The sequence below is a fragment of the Protopterus annectens genome, chromosome 13.part0 (assembly GCF_019279795.1).
Source record: "Protopterus annectens isolate FY-2018-M chromosome 13.part0, PAN1.0, whole genome shotgun sequence".
NCBI classification, from domain to species: domain Eukaryota; kingdom Metazoa; phylum Chordata; order Ceratodontiformes; family Protopteridae; genus Protopterus; species Protopterus annectens.
In genome coordinates this window covers 965,478,738-965,493,811 of record NC_056747.1, presented here as the reverse complement: position 1 = coordinate 965,493,811, position 15,074 = coordinate 965,478,738, and the positions used below count along the sequence as shown (strand labels likewise).

Here is a 15,074-nt window from a genome sequence, read left to right as displayed (position 1 = left end):
GCACCTTGTTCACTAATGTTATTCATGTAATTGTGTTGTGTGTAGACAGTTCATACTGGTGTCTAATTATTTCTATATAATTGTGCTGTTACTGGTGGATAGAATCACATTAGACAACCTCGACAGAGTGCTGCTCGCTATATTTTTATCTGTGACTGCATAACTGTCTTGAGGTTTCTTCTAACAGATGTTTTTCCAATTGGCTCAGTATCTGCATATAGTAGTAGCTGGTTCAAGACATATATTTTCCTGCATACGGTAGCTATTTGCTCAGTTTGTTTTTTATAATCTTTATAATATATATTTACCATCTCAAAGTACTTACTCCTCTCTGTACTCTTCTTTTCTAGACCTAATACCACTCTTAAGTATTCAACTGCGGTACCACCTTTAACATTCTTATAAGAAAAGTGCAGCCCAGGTCTGAACTGTCTGCAAACAGCTAAAGTTGACTGAGTATGTATCTACCTGTTAGAGCCAATATTCATTTTCCCCTGGAGAGCACTTTGCTTTGGCTTGTAAGCACCCCCACACACACACACACATGCTCATCTTCCACTTTCTCTCTTATTCCCTTCTGTTAGCAAATAGTATCCATAACTGATCAATACTGTGTGTTTGTTAATTTAAACTGAGACCACAGTAGCCTGCTGATACAAGGTTATCCTGTTTTTCCACCTGAGAAATGGTTAAGAAATGACTTACAGTTTCAGAGCAGTCCTTGGTCAATTGTGATTGTTTCTTAAACACAAACTTGTCTTTGCTTTGGCTCATTAGCAGCAGTACAAAGAACTGCCTGCTCACACCCATGTTCTCTCCTCCCCCTTCCCTGTTTATTACCTTAAGACAATCCCAAAGTTAATAAATATTACCTGTAGCAGGCACCATTTTTAAATCTACAACCACCCTTGTCACTATCATATGTTCATTTATCAGTTACCTCTGTTACCTGATTGTTTCCAGCCCCCCCATAAGAGCAACTAACAGGGTCTCTACCCGCTTCGCTCCCCACCCTGCCCCCTATTCCCTCCCACCCCCAGTGGTCCCACCTTTATTACACTCACAAACACCTCCCATCTTTCCAATGGCCAACCACAGCACTAACCCAACACTACCTCCTCCACCTTCTCACTGCTATCACACCTCCTCAACTAACATGTACAAGCATACCTTACCTATGCTCACTGCATGCACTCTCCTTGCATATCTTACATCCTACCAAAGCTCCATCATTCCCCCACTCAACCACTACCACTGTAGTACTACTCACACCAACACTCATGTCTCACCCTCACTCAGCTCCCCTCCCACCAACTCAAGAACCTTCCCTATGCACCCCCCCACATATTCTACCAACTATAGTACTCAAACATAAAGCATCCCTACAACTTAACATATTAACCCTCCCACCATACCTATTACCCACAGAGCATAATCATAAAGTTTCCCTTATAAACAAACACATTTCAAAAACTGAGAAAACTAATAACCTCATGCATATCAAAACTAGCCCTAAGTGGAGACATCCACCCCAAACCTGGTCCTACCATCTCTAACACCAATCCTCATAATCAGACTAGAAACCACAACTTCTCCCATATTACAGCCAATAGAAAGCCAAGTGACTTCCTTCTACTAAGCCTAAATATTAGAAGTATATCCAACAAGGTCCATGAACTCCATGCCACCATAGACTTGTACTCCCCAGATGTAGTCACCCTGACAGAAACCTGGCTAAAACCTCACATTACCAGTGAGCAAATACTCTCTACAGGTTATGGCATACTAAGAGTAGACCGGCTAAACAAGAAAGGAGGCGGTGTAGCTATAATATTTAAATAGCATCTAAACATCCAGATCTTAAAATCATCAGCTCCACAAATAGGCGATGAAGAAATAATATATACCAACCTCAAAATAAACCAAAACAAAACCATCAACATAATTGGATGCTACTTTCCACCTGGCCAAAACATCCCTCCACTAGAAAACCTCCTCAGCTGGTCTACCCACCATCTCCCCCAATAAACTATCATTTTAGGTGATTTCAATATTGACTGGCAATCCTGTTCTGGCAGCCATCCAACCCATCATGTAAACCTTCATGGCTTCACCCAACTAATCCAGTCACCAACCAGGATAAATAAAAACTCCAGCAAGCACAATACCCTGGATTGGATACTAGTCAGTAAGAGCCCCCAGTCATATATAACAGGCTGCTTATCAGATATAGCCTCAGTGATCACTCCCCAACATTCCTACTAAAAAAAAACCTATACCAAACTAAACCTGTCATCTACCGTCAAATACGTAAAAAACGAAACTTAAACCCACTCACATTCATCTCATCCCTCAAAGAATGTAACTGGCATCCTCTAAAGTACCTCAGTCTTGATGATGCAGTTGAATTTTTTAATACTACCTTCCTTCTTTCTTTCGGCTTTTCCCGGTTAGGGGTCGCCACAGTGGAACTCTGGTCCGCCAATGATTGGCAGTAGATTTTGACGTGCTGGCTTGCTGGGCCTAACGCACAACCTTCAAAGAAGGAACGCCCATTCACGCATGTCGCCACACAGAAGACGCTCTGAGAATCGAACGAGCAACGTCTAACTGTGAGGCGACAATGCTACCGCAGCACCACCACCGCAGTTTTAATACTACCTTCCTGAGCATCCTTAATTACCATGCCCCCATAAGACTTTTCAGAATCAAAGCACAACCCTCCCCATGGCTACAGAAAACCACTAAGTCAGAAATGAAAAACAGGGATAAAGCCTGGGAGCACTGGCGCAAAACCAAAACCCCCTCAACTAGACAGAAATTCCTAGAACTGCGCAAGAGAGTCAAAAAGCTAATAAAACAGGACAAATTCCAATACTACCAGTCTGCCCTAGACTCCTCCCAACACAGCCCTAAACAATTCTGGTCCTCCATAAACTCCATCCTCCACTCAGGTAAAGTCAGTACCCCTCCTCCTAACATCCCTCACTCCTCAGAAAATATTGCTACCTCATTCAACACACACTTCACACAAACCATACTATCACTAGCTAAACAACACAACCCCCCCCTCCCCTCCAATCCACACCTTCAACTAGTAATCTCCCCACTGCCTTCTCTTTTTCTCCTGTACCTACCTCCAACATAAAAAACTCTTAAATAAACTTAAGCCCACCAAATTAGCAGCAGACAACCTCCCAAGTGAATACCTACAAATCGCAGCTGATGCTCTGGCCTACCCAGTATCCACCTTGATTAACCAATCTCTGTCAGAAAGTTATGTTCCCACACTGTAGAAAGTATCACATATAATTCCCCTCCACAGAACTAACCAATTACTGCCCCATAGCTATTCTCTCTCCACTCTCCAAAATACTAGGAAGATGCATACACTCTCAGGTCTCAGACTACCTCCTTACTAACAACCTCCTTTCCAATACTCAGCATGGTTTCCGACCAAACCATAGCACCACCACTGCCTTACTCTCTTTTACTAACACTATCCTTCAGCATAAAAACAATGGCTATCTCTCCTCTGCTACTTTCCTAGACCTATCTAAAGCATTTGACATGGTCCCACACAAACAACTTATCTCCGTCCTCAATAACCTATCCGTCTCACAATCAGTCACCAACTGGTTTCAGAGTTACCTGTCTGACCGCCAACAATCCGTTGTATGGCAGAATGACACATCTCCCCAACTACCTGCCTCCATAGAGGTTCCCCAAGGATCCATCCTTGGACCCCTACTCTTCTCTGTTTTCACCAATAATCTAGCCTCTGCCACCAAACATGGCACACTCATACAATACGCAGATGACTCAACCATCACCTGCTCAGCCCAGTCCCTACCCAAACTGCAAAAAGTCACACAGGAAGCCTTTTCCTCTGTTGAAACTTGGTTATCCGATGCCCAATTAATACTCAACCCAAACAAAACTAAACTACTCATCTTCCAACCCACCAAACATACTCAAAACAACTCTCACTTTAACATCACAGGAAAAGACAACACCACTATATACCCAAATGAACACACCAAATTACTAGGACTGGAAATAGACAAACTAAAATTTGACATTCACATATCCATGACCATAAAAAAAGTCCACAAAAAACTAGGACCGTTCTACAGAAATAAGCAACTTCTCACCAAAGCAGCAAAGATTTCAACAGCAAATTCCCACCTTATCTCCACCCTACTTTATGCCTCTCCAATATATACCAACCTAAGGCAATGCGATCTAAACAAGCTAGAGACCTGCTACAACAAAATCGCCAAATTCGTCACAGGGGCATCCTACCGTAGTCACCACTGTCTCTCACTTGCTGAACTGGGCTGGCTTGGACTCCCTCAACTCCTTCAATGGTATCAACTCTCACTTGCCCACAAACTAGTAAACCATCCACTAAATGTCCCATCCCTCCAGAATCTACTCCAACCCTATCGCACCACCAGACCACTAAGATACAGCAACAGAAATCACTTGCAGATCACTAAAGCCAATAACTCTGCTGGTGAAGCACTATTCTCTTGCACCATAGCCAAATTATGGAACTCCCTCCCACCCACAATTACCTCCATACCATCATGTACCCACTTCAAAACTTTACTAAAAGCGCACCCAAAAACATGCTGGCTATGCCCTTGCAACTCCCACTCTAATATCACCCACCCCATCCAACCACTACCTTTCTTTCCACTCCACTAACTACCTTGATTATAGCAAGCTCAGATGCTCATAAGCCTAGTACTTATACAGCAGGAACTTCTTATTGTAACATTTGTTAATGTCTGTTATGTACTTCACAGATAAAGATTCTAGTTGTCTGCTGATGTACTATGTTCTTCATCTGTAAATATGTTGTAAGTAATTGCTATGTAAATTGTTAATCGCTAAGTAATCCAATGTAACTACTGTCTGTTTATTTTAACTGTGGAGCTTTTCTCCCCGGGCCTCCGCTGAAAATGGACCTACATCCAGTCGGACACTCCCGGTCAACAAATATAAATAAATAAATAAATAAATAAATAAATAATAGCACTGAGCAGCAGTGGAGGGGTGCACATCATCAGTGTTAACGAGCAATGCACATGGAGTAACAATCTTAAAATTAATTTTATTTATTTGTCTTTGTATATCAGGAAAATCTGACTGGGTTATATCTACTTTCAGCAGAAGCCCAGGAAGAAAATGTTCATTTGCTTACATTGCATTACACTAAGTTCCAGTTAAACACATAATACTTACATTTGTATTTACACTTACACACAAACAGTAGTTACATTTATACATTCTAGGATTTTACAGAGGTGGAAGTTGCTAAAGAGAAAGCCCACATGCAACTTTGTGGCTTATAGAGGCAGCAGTTATGAATAGAAATCGTTTTATCATTTCAGTGAGAGGTTGAGAGTATTTGGAGAGTATCATACGGTGAACACAATGTCTTACCCTTGTGATGAGCACCTGTAGGATCGAGACTGGTTAAGATGTTATTTAAGCAGTGGTTTAAAACTACTGAGTTTGGTAGTTTTTTTTTTTTTTTTTTTGCATGGGACTACTACAGAAGTTTAGCAATGTATTGGGAGTACAGCGAGTCTCCTGCAACATTACTTGACTTATATGCAAGTAATAAGAATTTGTTACTAGATTGGAGCTCTCTTGCTGGACAGTAATGTTTTTTATGTAGGGCATTTTTCTGGATGATGAATGAATTTGTGTGCTGTAGTTAGTTGTGAATATGTTAGGTAGCTGTGCAGTTCAAGCCAGCTTAATTGCTTTAAGCTAAGGCAGTGGAGAGTCCTAAGAGGGAGACTGGTGGCAAATTTAGCTATTTTGTTGTAGCAAGAGGCAAGTTTTTTTCTTCGAGTACTGTTTAAGTCCGTTAGGATAGGAGCGGCATATAAGACAGTTGGCATAAAAAGGTGGTGGCTAGAGTTTTTCTTGCAGTACTGGTGAGGAATCCAATTATCCTATAAAGGGAGCCTAGTTTCTGGTGAGTAGATTTAATGGTGTGCAGTATATGCTGGTCATATCTGAGATTGTCATCCGTTATACCACCTAGAAGTTTACTGTGACTTGCAGTTTCAATGACAGTATTATTTGCTGAGTTTATGGCAAAAATGCTTTTGGTTTTGGCAACTTTTTGTGGTAAAAAGCATTAACTTAATTTTCTGGGGGTTGAGTAGGAGGTTTGATACTTTGAGACACATTTCTACAGAGGAAAAAGTCTTTTGGGTGATGTCTTGGAGCTTATTTATTGTTGAGGCTGTACATATTAATGCTGAGTTGTCAGCATACTGAACTAAATTAGCATGGTTAGTAGAGGTGTAGAGTCACTAATAAATGCATTAAATAAGACACGACCCAGCCCTGAGGAACCCCTGCAGTAACTGGTTGAAAGGATGAGTAGGTTTGTTCCGATTTTATTGCCTGTTGCCTTCCAGATAGGTAACTAAGGAACCACAACAAGGAGTACTGTGAAAATCCTACTGAGGAGAGTGAAATGAGCAATTGCCAGTGTGAAACAGTATCAAATGCCTTTGACCAGTCTAAGAACACGGTGGACACAAGTAAGAACACGGTGGACACAAGCAGACCATTGTTTTTATGTTGGTTTACTATACTGGTAAAATGTAATAGAGCAGTAGTGGTGCTGTGACGGGGCCTAAAGCCATGCTGCATTTCTGAGAGCAGGTTGGGTATTGTATCAGCGGCCTATGGATGCATTTCTCTAATATTTTGGAGAGAATTGCTATTGGTCTATAGTTATTAAACTCTGCAGATGTGCCGCCTTTGTGCAGTGGTATGATATAGGATTTTTTCCACAGAGATGGGACACAGTTTCTACTATGGATCTATCAATCAGTATAGATAAATGGAAGGCTATGACGTCTGCGGCCATTTTTAGGTAGTCTAATGGCAGGTGGTCTACTGCTACAGAAGTTGTTTTTCATTTACGGATCAACTTCCTTATGAGCGAGGTAGGTACCAGACTCAAATTGAAGAGCTGTGGGTGCTTTTGATTGGACAGGGGAAGGGAGGGGGGGGCAGATGTATTAGCATCTAAGAGAGATAATACTGAATGTATAAAGTAGGAATTAAACTTTGTGAGGACAGAGTCTGTCATACTGCCTGTTTTTGGAGAGGAAGTGGTGGTCTTGCCAGGGTGGGGTAGTTTACTTAGTTGTTGTTGTTGTATCTTTCGGCTTTTCCCGGTTAGGGGTCGCCACAGCGGAACTCCGGTCCGCTAATGATTGGCAGTAGATTTTTACGTACCGAGTTGCCAGCCCTGACGCACAACCTTCAATGAAGGTACGCCCATTCAAGCATGTCTCCACACAGAAAACACTTTAGCTGAGAATCGAACAGGACAACGTCTTACTGTGAGGTGACAACGCTACCACAGCACCACCACCGCAGTAAAGCAAGTCATGTTGTTGTTGTGTCTTCGGGTTTTCCAGGTTAGCGGTCGCCACAGCGGAACTCCGGTCCGCTAATGATTGGCAGTAGATTTTTACGTACAGAGTTGCCGGCTCTGACACACAACCTTCAACGAAGGTACGCCCATTCACGCATGTCTCCACATAGAAGACACTCTAGCTGAGAATCGAACAGGACAACGTCTTACTGTGAGGCGACAATGCTACCGCAGCACCACCACTGCAGTTAAAGTTTTGGGTTGTTTTTATGACTATTTCTGCCCCTTCATTTAGGCCACTCCAGAACTGTGTGTTACACTGAGTCAGAAGTAAAGTTAAATTACTGAAATGAGGAATGTTAACCCTGTTCAATACTCAATTTATGATGCTGACAAAAGAGAAAAGGGAAATAATTTTCCACTGTATGATATGCCAAGAATAATACAGCCACCAGGCAATGTGCAGAAAGCATTACTTTTTTTGCAGATGTGACAAAGTTGCCACAAAGTGTAAAATTTTTCTTATGTTTTCATAACCCATATCGGATTCTTACGCAGCAAGCACATCTTTTAAGTTTTATTTTGGTAAAAAAAAAAAAAAAAAAACAGTAACAATATTTTTTTCAACTTTTGCCTTACCACAATTCATATTTTCAGTCAGAATGCATCTGTTACAACTGGTACCACTTCTAAAGCTACATAGTGACCTGACTAAAAAGTTAGAGCTTTATCTCAAGCTCTGAGTGGAAGTGCAAAGAAACCAAATAAAGTAAACCATGCAATGTTCCTATATGCTGTAGGCAAGCCAGCTATAAATATATTTTGACACTAAAGAGGAATAGCAAAATAAGTTAACAGTCAAGAGAGAAATCTAAAAGAAAAATGAGCTAAAGAAAACTCTATCACTTCTAAGTTATTTATTCTTGGGTCTATGTTTATCCATCAAACAAAATCTTCCTTGAATGGCTACTCGTCAAACACTAAACGTCAAACATCCTGTTTATTGAACGGGCACATCATCGTAAGTAAAACCAATGAACTGTCATACCTGGCCAACAAGGAAAGACCGCATAGTATGAGTAAACGTGACACTAAAGAGGCTGCTATTATTAATATACATTTGCCATATTATTGTCCCGTACAGAAACCTGCTGTATAACTGCTGTAATACACGCAGATGGGAGGCTACATCCCTCACAACCCTCTAACTACATATATCAACTCTAAGATCACACTACAGTGAGGAAAAGGGCAAATTTATAAAAGGCTTTGTTTAGTTTATGTCAAGCATGTGCACCTAAGAAAGTGTGTTATGAATGTTGTTTTTCTTTAGTCTTACTTCACAGCGTCATCGAATGTCTGCGATGTTGGCCAACTATGAATACTCAGTGATTTTACTTACGATGATATGCCTGTTCGAAAAACAGGACATTTGATGTCTGGTGTTTGACAAGTAGCCATTCAATGAAGAATTTGTTCGATGGGTAAACATAGGTCCTTTATTCTTAGCTAATAATCAAAAGGGTTCAAATAAAATAAAAGCTGTCGCAGGTTTCAACTTTCTGTTACCTAAGAAGTTCAGTTGTGAATGCTCTGCCATTTCGCAGTGAACTGATCGAAGGAAGGACACTGAGGAAACTCGGAGCTATAATATATAACATTAAGTATCCTGTTTTTTGCTTATTTTGTTCTTTATTTCTTTGTTATTTATAGCACTTTGTGTACTGTGTATTTTTCTAGCTAGTTTCACTGTGTGTGAGGTATTAACTGGAAATTGTCCACCTTTATTAAGCATCTGTTGGGTTGTTTGTTATAACTTGTTGCAGTTAAACTTTTTTTCTAGGGGCTCCTTTAGCCGTTTAAAACTTTCATTTAAAGGCTCACTGCTGCTTTTCAGCTGTGAAACATTTCTGCTTATAGTTGGTGGCTTTGCAGTTGCCCGCCCCTAGTGTAAATTTGATCTGGGACCCTCCTCCCAGTCTAGTGTCATTACCTCATCTACCCAAGTACAGGGAGAGCATTTGAGAAGGCCAATCAGCTTAGTTTCTGCTACTCCTTTCTCTCATTCCTTCCTCTCCTTCCACTAAATAAAAAAAAAAAAAAAATGCATCTGCTTTCACTGTATTTGTGTTTTTTCCTACTTTATTTTACTTTTGCATCATCTTAAAAGTACTCAATTGTATTTATTACTGCTTGGTGTAACTTATTCTAAGCCTTTCAGTTTAAGCACTTGGGCTTTAGACCAGTTGTTTTACATTAGGAAGGTCTGTGGGCTGCACTGTGGTGGCAGGACAGGTAGCTTACATCCTTCTAAGTTGGGAACTGCTGATTGAGGGCTCAGTGTCTGTTATTCTAAAAGTGTATTAGTTCTGGTTTAAGCACCAGGGCTTCAGGCCAGTTATTTTACATTAAGAAGGTTCATGGTCTGCACTCTTGTGGGAGAAGAGGCTGGACTCTGCCCTTCTGAGCTGGGAATTTCTGGTTAAAGGCTTATAGTGCCTGCATATTTGAACTGTTTCTTACTGTAATTGGTACACCTTGTTTGCTGTAGCATAGACTAGATCCAGGCCTGCTGAATCTAGTTTTGTTTGTATGCTTGTTATTTCCCTGAAAAGCTAATTCCACCTAAAACGCAGCTTTTCAGCGCTCTGTGGATCCCGAGTGATATCTGCATTGCTTACTGTACTTATTTCCTTGTTTCACTTGAAAGAAAGTTACTGTTTGTCGTTTTTGCATTTAAGTTACCTGTAACACATTGCATTTAAGTTACCTGGCACTTGCTCACTAAAGCAATTATATAAGTCAGCACTAAAAAATTAAAAGCACTACACCCTCACAAACTCCCCCTGGAGTACCTTGCTCCCCATTGGCCATTTTATTCAATTATAAAGAAATTCCCAATACTATTCTAGCATGTCCAAAGGTCAGTTGTCAATCTCCTCTCCAGTCCAGCTAGTGAATCTGGGAATCTTGAGGCAATGTTACAACTGCCTCATGTACACAGACAACCCTCTCCTCCTCCCAACAAATTCCAACACATGTGAGAGATGCAACCATATAGCCAAACTGGAGGCTAAGCTCTCTCAACTCAGTACTGGCATAACCAGTCAGGAGGAGAAGGAAACCACACTCACTACAATTCCAGTCTCACATAGACCTACCACGACAGCAAACCAAACACATAAACACACAAAAACATACTTGAAGGCTCTAAATAAAAATCTGCCTAAGCAGCAGAGATCTCCAAAGCAGACACCCAAGCAACCACTACCCCAAAACAAAACACGTGCAACACATAGCTCACAAAGCCAGTGTGCCGAACAGTCACAGCCCTTAAGGCTAAACAACACACCTGATACACTTGTAATAGGTGACTCTATCATCAGGCACACTGACGTCCCACTCACCAGGCTGAACAAGGAGAAGGTCACGGTGAGCTGCCTGTCGGGCGCTAGGATCCACCACATAACACAAGCACTCAGGTCACTCCAAGGCAAGTACAAATATGACTCAGTCATTGTCCATGCTGGTGTGAATGACCTGAGACGTACCTCCCTGGACTACATGAAAAGAGACATAGAGGAGCTCTCTGAGCATGTAGCCCAGGCCGGTATGACCCTGACCTTGAGTAGCATCTTACCCTCACCAAGAATGATGCCACAGTATGAAGACAAGATTATCAATTTCAACAATTGGCTTAAGTATTGGTGTCATTCAAAGGGGATCCAATGCCTGTCAGCCTGGGATGACATGCTCGACAAGCCACGATGCTTCGCTAGGGACGGCTTGCACCTGTCACCCATGGGCTTTCAGATATTGGCAAAGGCTCTTGCTACCCCCATAGTGCCTTTCTTAGGCAAGGCTCAAAAGACAAACCCACCTCCATAGGTATCACAAGGGATAAGAAACTAAGAGTAATGCTACTCAACGCCAGAAGTCTAAACCTCAAGATGCATGCACTCGAAACTCTCCTTAGCATGGAGAACATCGATATCTGTGCAGTAACAGAAACCTGGTTCAAGGCTCTCGAGAGCACCCCAGCACTACCAGGTTATACCTCATACCCATGCTTTTCGGCCCCAAAACTTGGACCGAACCACAAAAGGAGGGGGAGTATCAATATTCGTCAAAGATACCCACACCTCCAGGTTGGTGGCACAGCACGAAGCATCAGAGACTATCCATGTGCAACTAACAGTGGGTAAAACTGCCTTTCAGTTTATAGCCTGCTACAGACCACCCTCCCAAACCCAGGAACCCCACTCGGCCTTCCTGAGATCACTGGAAAATATGAAGGTCTCTCCAAACACCATTATATTGGGTGACTTCAACTACCCAACCATAGACTGGGAGCATTACTCTAGCTCCAACACCCTAGCCCAAAGGTTCCTAGAATTTATAAACTCAAATGCTATGGAACAACTTGTTACCACTCCCACAAGAGCGGAAAACATACTGGACCTGATCATCACCAACATGGGGACTCTATGCTCCAAGTTAAATGAATTCTTACAATATTTAAATAATACCACTGACTTCTTACAGTTTAAGATGGAATATTCAGAAGAGAAAATAGTGTTCTTAGATTTAATGCTATATAGGTCACAAGACTGCTTTCATACTAGTGTATACCAGAAGGAAGTACACTCGGGACGTTATCTACACTTCAACAGTATGCATGCACCACATGTATTCAGGAGTGTAGTTACTTCCCAGTTTGGTAGAGTGAGTAAACTGAACACAGAAGACATTATATTTAACCTACAACTTGAAGATATGTTTAAGGAATTTGTATCCAGTGGATACAATAGTAAGCTGTTATCTGAGCTTAAAAATAAAACTATAACAGATAGAACTACCACTCTTAAACCCACCTATCTAGAAGGAGTCAGAATGACTGAAAACAGACAATATAACACTAAAATCAGATTTGTTACTTCCTTTAATGCCAAAACACATCTGATCAAACAAGTTATACAGAAAAATTGGTTGATTCTTATGGCATGCATGAATGTTAAAAAAGTTTTAGGTGACAGACCATATTTCTCTTTCAGAAATATGAAAACCCTAAAACAAAAACTGTGCTACAAGGATTTAAATTTTTCTTCTACATTAGTATCTGTTAAACCTGGCACTTATAAATGCCTTAATTGTTCTTGTTGTCCTGATATCTTTGATCAAACTAGCCATCAGTTTAAACATCCAGTAACGAATAAATTATATACCTTTAATCTAAAAGCTTCTTGTACCACCACGTCTGTTGTATACATGGCTACCTGTTCCCAATGCCCATCGTTCTATATAGGTAAAACTATAAGAAAACTCAAGGATAGAATAGTTGAGCATAGATCAGAAATTAAGAGGGCAGTAGCCACTAATGCATTATATAAGCATATACTAGAAAATGGTATTCACCATAGATTTTTATTTAGGGTTATTCATACTGTTAAAACAACACTACGTGGAGGTGACATCAATAACATACTTGAATTAAAGGAATATGAATGGATAATTAGGCTAGCGGCAGATCAACTACCAGGACTTAATGATGTTATTACTTTAAAACCTGTTCTTAAACATTTACAACACACTAAACTTAAATAATATCTGTATTGTAATGTTTTATATGTTTTAATATGAATTTTTTAATATTTTATCTTAATTTTTGTTTGTGTGTCATATGACCAATGGGCTGCTGGTCATGTGATAATGACCCTGTATAAATTCAGTATGCTATTCATTTGTAATTTGTAATGCACTGAAGAAGGGTTTTTTATGCCTGAAAGCTTTGCTGTATTTTCTGCTGTGTTTTCATAAAGTGGTTTCTCCAGTTTACGTATGCTTCTTTGACTCTATGCTCCAGACCAGAAGTGTATCCCTCACTGTTAAGATCAGACCATAAACTAATCTCACTGGATATTCACATCCCGAACCCACCCCATGGCCCAGAAAACCACAGTGAAAAACTTCTCTAAAGCAAATTTCACACTCCTCAAAACCAAGGTGGAATCCTTCAAAGCCCCCGGGCCTGTGGATAATACGGCCCAGACCGCAAAATCCTTTATAAATGCATTCTATGAACACCTTCAGGAATGCATGGATCATGCAATCCCAAATAAAACCAAGACCCAATCCTCGAAAGGCAGATGTCCTGTCTGGTGGACCCCAGCCATAAACAAACTATACAATAGAAGGAGGAAGCTACTACATGATAGAGCAAAATCCCAAAAAGGGAAGGCATCTCTGATCAGTATTAGCAAAAAACTACGGGCACTCATAAAATCGTTTAAGGCCAGCTTCGAGAGAAAAATTGCACATGACACTAAGGATAATCACAAGGCTTTCTTTAGTTATGTTAGGAACCTGGGTGGGAATTCCCAGATATGCTCAGAATTAGTCCAAAATGACAAAAAAATACACTGAACCCACAGACACTGCCAAGCAGAGTGCTGCCCCCCTGACATCTCAGATGCTCAGGTAAGAGCTGCCCTCTCCAAAGCAAGAAACACAGCATCAATGGGACCAGACGGTGTCCCGGGCTGCGTCCTACATGAACTCCAAGAAGAGCTAAACCCAAACCTAAAACTACTGTTCAATCTCAGCCTTACTACAGGATATGTACCCAAAGAGTGGCGTACAGCAACAGTGGTCCCTCTCCACAAAGGTGGTGCCTCAACGGATCCTGGAAACTATCGCCCCATAAGTCTCACTAGCTTAGTCTGCAAAGCTATGGAAAGGATCATCATGGACCTTATAAATAAAGATATTGGGGACCTGTAGACACTGGATCCTACCCAGTTCGGCTTTGTTAAGGGCAGATCCTGCCTCTTGAACCTGGTCGATTTCTTTGAAACAGTCACCAAGGCCATTGACAAGGGGAAGGTGGTCTACACAGCCTACCTGGACCTCGCAAAAGCCTTTGATACAATACCCCACTCGGGCATTATAGATAAGCTCACCGGCTTAAATATAAACCCCTATGTCACTAGATGGGTTGCAAACTGGCTCAAGGACAGAACCCACATGGTTAGAATAGCTGGAGCCATGTCAGACTCCAAACCAGTTACAAGTGGCGTCCCACAAGGCTCAGTCCTGGGACCTGTCTTGTTCGGTATATATTTCTCGGAGGTACAGGCCAACATGGAAGGACTGTGGCTGACCAAGTTCGCAGATGACTGCAAACTGGGCGCCATAATAGACTCTCCAGCCGACACAAACATCCTCCAAAAGGGCCTCATAGAAACAGACAACTGGTGCCAGAGCCATGGTCTCAAGCAAAATGCCAAAAAGTGTATAGTCATCCCCTTTGGCAAAAACAAAGTGCCCACAAATTACCACATAGGTGGTAATCCATTAAGTACAGAAGAAGTAACTAGGGACTTGAGGACCCAAGTTGATAGTAATCTCTCATTTGACAACCACATGGCCAAAGTGGTTAGAAAAACATTTTATATAGCCCACCTAATCATGAAGGGATTCACATCTAGATCAGGGGAGGTCATCATGCCTCTTTACTCATCCCTCATCAGGCCCATAATTGAGTACAATGCCCCTTTTGGGATGTACCTTACCAGACACCTGCAGCAACTGGAAAGACCCCAAAAGTACCTCACCAAGAGGATCAAGGGGCTCAAACAGATGCCATATGCTG

The 15,074-nt window shown here is 41.4% G+C and overlaps 1 protein-coding gene across 2 annotated transcripts in view; it reads right to left on the bottom strand.

Moving 5' to 3' along the window:
- KAT2A (lysine acetyltransferase 2A) overlaps positions 1-15,074 on the bottom strand; it is a 647,704-nt gene that overhangs the window by 459,497 nt on the left and 173,133 nt on the right. The gene's annotated exons all lie outside the window — the stretch shown is intronic.